Below are 5,332 nucleotides of genomic sequence, written 5' to 3' on the forward strand. Positions count from 1 at the left end.
ACCAGGATTACAATACAGGTGTGTCTTAGCATGCTAGTGTAGTAGCATGCCGAGTTCAGTGCTGGGTAAGACCGCTGGTGTCTCTTCTCTGTAGCAATCTACATAGGACCTTGTAGCATTTGATACCCACCCAGCAGATAGAGAGCATCCTAGTCGGTTAAAAACAAATGTATTTATGTGCTACATCTAAAAAAATGGTGTCTTTAGTTACAGAATATTACCATGTACTTAGGGTGGGTAACCAAGGGCAATGGCAGTAGTGTGGGTTGTTTTGTAGGTCTTTGGGGCCTCCATGATCAATAACTCACAGGAAGAAACCCCATGCCTTGCACCATGATTTTCATTTAATAACTCATATCTTCTAGGAAAAGCATTGTCTACCAATATAGGACAGTTCCTCTTTTTAAGTTATATTTTGATATTACCTTACTAATAGCACATTTCCATAAGGCTTTTCAATACATCCCTTGATTTTTTTTATAATTTATTCATTTTTATTTTATGTACATTGGTGTTTTGCCTGCATGTATATCTGTGTAAGGGTGTTGAATGCCCTGGAACTGGAGCTACAGACAGTTGTATGCTGCCATGTGGGTGCTGGGAATTGAACCCAGGTCCTCTGGAAGAGCAGCCAGTGCTCTTAACCGCTGAGCCATCTCTCCAGCCCCCATCCTTTGTTTTCATTAACACATTGGACTAGAGAATCACTATTATCCTGCATAGAATTTTCCTCAGAGGAGGACATTATAGTTTCCTCTTGTGCTGCAAGGTTAATTTCCCCAGGCTGGAGTAGAGAAGTCATGGGAACCAGTAATGCTTGGGGTAGGTAAGTGACTTCATCTGGTCAAAAATAGAAAAAAAAAAAAAAAGAAGGTAAAAACGGCTTATGAAAATTTCAAGACTCAGTGTCCTTGTCTAATCTCATTTGATCCCTCTGGTCAGTACTTGGATGGCAGACTCAGTGTCCTAAACTTCATTGGGCTATGCACACATGTTCCTGTTCCAAATGAAAAGATCTGATTTTCTCCAGTCAGTGCAGACATTTTAACCGTAGATACTTTATGAGAACGGGAGTCTAATTTATGCTGGAATTTCTCTAGTTAAAAGATGAGATTCTGCATTGAACTGTCAGCATTCTCATTCTTGTGGGTATAGGAAATAAGGCTCTTCTTCAGGGCTCACAGAAGCTTTTAAGTTATTATTGGCACTCCAGCTAAGACTCCAAACTGCTGAAGTTTTGTTACCTTTTACCAATCCGTGGGTGAACATTAAGAACAATTTACTAGCCTCTATACAATAACCAAATTTCCAAAAAATGTCTTTGTATCTAATTAACTAACTTACTTCTTTTCTTTTGATTTTTGGCTTTTTGAGATGTAATTTCTCTATGTAGGCCTGTACAGCCAGGAACTTACTATGTATGTAGTCCATGCTGGCCTGTAGCCAAACACTATCCTTCCTATCTCAGTTTCCTGAGTACTAGGATTACAGGTGTGCAGCACCATGCAAAGCTATCTTCATTTTTTATAAATGGATTTTTGGTGTTTTGTTTGGTTTTGATGTTTGTTTTTTGGTGATGGTGTTACAAGACAGAATGAAGAGTCTCATATCTACTAAGATGACATTTTTATCACCAAGTTCTTCCTCCGGTCCCAGCATCTTTAAATCTAATAAGGGTAGAGAGCCAATTCCAGAAAACAAACAATTTTTAAAAAATTCATCCTTAAAATGGTGTCACTCTAGGTATGGGTGTGAGACCTGGAAGTAAAGGCCAGCGTCAGCGCTTCTGTGGCAGGAAAGCGGGAGGGCCAGTGGCTGAGTATCCTCCACCTATGTTAGTCTCCAAGCAGTCTTGGACTGGAAAGAGTTCAAGATGACTAATGAAGACCTTCTTCCCAAAAAGGTCCATCTAATTGAAAAAGCTCAAAGTCATGGCATGAGATGAGTTAATCCTAAAATAAAAACATCATAAAATGATGTCCACTCAAATGGCATGACTGGCTTAAAGGAATCCAAAGAAAAACCAAAACAGCAACAGCAGGAGTCTGTACACAAAGGAAACATTCTTGTTGTGTGGCTAGCAACCAAGGAGGAGGAGGCCTAAGAGTGTACCTCACAAATCTAGTACCTCAAGCAATCCGGCTACCGAATGTGGCCCAACTGAGATCAACATTGGCATGCCCAGTGATCAACTTGTTTTCCTAAAAATGAAAGGTGGAACTGGAACAGACTAAAGACAAACTGGAAGCCCAAAATGACCTGAGTGCCTGGAAGCTTGTTTACACCTGATAGGTAAGCAAACCATACACCCCAGTCCAGATCCCCCTGAAAATCCCCCACTGGGAAAGCTGCGGGGGGGACAGCCAAGTTGTTGTTTCTACACCAAGACTCAGACTTTTTGAGCCCCAAAAGACACATTCTTATACTGTCCACCTTCCAATGGCTAATGTAAAACTTACCCGATGAAGCTTGTGTTTCAGCTCTTCTCTCTTCCCCTTGTTTCAGATGAATAAGAGTACACCTCTGGAAAAAAAAATCCCTTTTAGGACAGGCAGACACTTGAGAAATGTTTATGAAAAAATAGAGGGGGAAATAGAAGACTTAAGTGCATGGCACACTGTGTCTTCAAAGAGTTTGGAGGACTGAAAACGTAGAGATTTTAAATTATGAATTGAGTATGTAAAATTCCAGTAAAATGTAAAAATGGAATATTCGCTGCTCTTACTCTTGAGCATAAGCGACTTTGAGAAACTACATATAAGTTATACCAATAAGACTATGGACTTCTTGATTGTCGAACTACTGGGTCAAAACTCAAATGAGGTGAATTTTGCTTTTAAGGAGTCTACATGCTAAGAAGCAACTTCTAATAGCCATGAGATAATCAGTTTATAGCTACCAGTAGTACAAGTAGTGGGTATATTTTTCTAGTTAGCTCTGAGCTCTATATTACATAATGGAGCCTTAAATCCATGTGGTTTATATCAGTGCTTTTTTTTGTTTGAATGGTCGTGGAAACTGCAGATACCTTAATTGAGGAATGTGACAATGGGAAGGTGTGGTCTCAAACTTCAGGTTCAAACAGTTTGGATCATTAGAAGCATCCATCTTACAATTAGATCATATAAGGAATTGGGGGTGATGAGACTCACTCCATTGTTCAGCAAACCATCATATTTAGTAGGTACACATTAAACAGCATTGTCTTCAGGGTTATATGGGGAAATGTGTTCCTTCATTGTTTGGGGGGGCCTTTTATGTTGATTTATTGAAATTAAATTAAAGTGCCTTGAAATAGTTGGCTTGTTTTAACTTCATTTTTAATTGAAAATAAATTTTTGTTCATACAATGTATTCTGATTATGGTTGCCCATCTCCAAACCCTACCCAATTCTTCCCCCACTTCTCCAAATCTACTTTCTTTCTTGTTCTTTCTCATTAGAAAACAAATAGGTATCTGGAAGAAAGAGAAAAAAGAAAGAAAGAAAGAAAGAAAGAAAGAAAGAAAGAAAGAGAAAGAGAAAGAGAGAAAGAAAGAGAAAGAAAGAGAAAAAAGAGAAAGGGGAGGGAGGGAGGAATGAAGGAAGGAAGGAAGGAAGAAAAGAAAGGAGAGAGAGGGAAGGAGGGAGGGAAGGAGAGAGGAATGGAGGGAAGAAGGAAGAAGGAAAATAAAATGAGATTAAATAAAAACAAATAAACCTGAACAGAACAATACAAACAGATGAACATAAAAACAAAGAACCGCTGGGTGGTGATGGCCCATGACTTTAATCTCAACACTCAGGAGGCAGAGACAGGTGGATCTCCGGGAGTTCGAGGCCAGCCTGGTCTAAAAGAGCTAGTTCTGGGACAGGCTCCAAAGCTACAGAGAAACCCTAACAAAAAAAAAAAAAAAAGAACCAGAGAAAAAGCACAAATAAACACTGACAGACATGAAGACACACACATTGACAGATACAGAAATTCCCTAAAAATATAAAATCAGAAACAATAATATATAAGCAAAAGAACTGCTAGGGTAAGAAAAATACTCCAAAAATACAATTAAGCTTGTTTTGTGATGGCCATCTATTGTTAGACATGGGACCTCCCCTTAAGAGTAGCTTGTTTTCCCAGTGAGACTCCCTTGGAGAAAAGTAAATTTTCATTTGTGAGCGATTATTGGTTAAAGACAGCTTCTGGGTTAGAAACAGGAGCATGTGTCCATTTCCCCTCTCAGAACTGTGACCCACCAGGTGAAGACTGTGCAGATCCCATGTCTTCTGCCACGGTCTCTGAGTTTACAGTGCACTAATCTTGCTGTGTTTAGAAGGCCTTGCTTCCTTGGTGCTCTCCATCCCCTCTGGCTCTTCCAATCTTTCTGCCTCCTCTTCCATAGGTTCCCTGAGCCCTGTGGGGAGGAAATTGATAGAGATATCCCATTTAGAGCCAATTATTCCAAAGTCTCTCGCATTCTGCACTTTGTCTAGCTGTGGGTCTCTGTATTCATTCCCATCTACTGTAGGAGGAAGCTTCTCCAGTGATGGCTGAGCAGGGCACTGAGTTACAGGTATAGCAGAATACCATTAGGAATCATTCTGTCGCTCTGTTCCTTTCTGTTAAAGGACAGTATTTGATTTTCTGAGTGATCAAAACCATTGATTTGAGTTCTTTCCTCTTTTCTATTTTAAGTATCTGGTGCTACAGCAGCTTCCTCTCAGCAATATTTCTGTATGAGTCTGATAGTCATTTATTTTGCTCATTTTACGATAATGCTGTTCTTCAAGATTCCTATTTTAAGGGCGCCCTCTTCTGACAGTCCAACCAAATCCAGATACCTTTTTTAGCCAGAAACATTTTCAACAAAATAACTATTTTGTTTCATTTTATCCATTGTTTTATTATTTTTAATTTTATTTCTGCTCTTAATTACTTCCTAGCTTCTGTTTGCCTTGCACTGATTTTGGTCTTCTTAAGTTTGTGTGCTCTCTCTCTCTCTCTCTTTTTAAATTTATTTATTTATTTATTAAAGATTTCTGTCTCTTCCCCACCGCCGCCTCCCCTTTCCCTCCCCCTCCCCCAATCAAGTCCCCCTCCCTCGTCAGCCCAAAAAGCAATCAGGGTTCTCTGCCCTGTGGGAAGTCCAAGGACCACCCACCTCCATCCAGGTCTAGTAAGGTGAGCATCCACGAAACTGCCTAGGCTCCCACAAAACCAATAGGTCCAGTAGAATCAAAAACCCGTTGCCATTGTTCTTGAGGTCTCAGTAGTCCTCCTTGACCGCTATGTCCAGCGAGACCGGTTTTGACCCAGGATTTTTCAGACCCAGGCCAGCTGGCCTTGGTGAGTTCCT

At 40.1% G+C, this 5,332-nt stretch overlaps 1 pseudogene; it reads left to right on the plus strand.

Annotated features, from left to right (window-relative positions):
• Nucleotides 1–1,873: 1,873 nt before the first annotated feature.
• LOC126512101 (pre-mRNA-splicing regulator WTAP-like) lies at nucleotides 1,874–2,296 on the plus strand (annotated as a pseudogene).
• Nucleotides 2,297–5,332: the final 3,036 nt, after the last annotated feature.

The sequence above is a fragment of the Alexandromys fortis genome, unplaced genomic scaffold (assembly GCF_014885135.2).
Source record: "Alexandromys fortis isolate MF-2015 unplaced genomic scaffold, M_Fortis_MF-2015_v1.1 scaffold_95, whole genome shotgun sequence".
In the NCBI taxonomy this organism is placed as follows: Eukaryota; Metazoa; Chordata; class Mammalia; order Rodentia; family Cricetidae; genus Alexandromys; species Alexandromys fortis.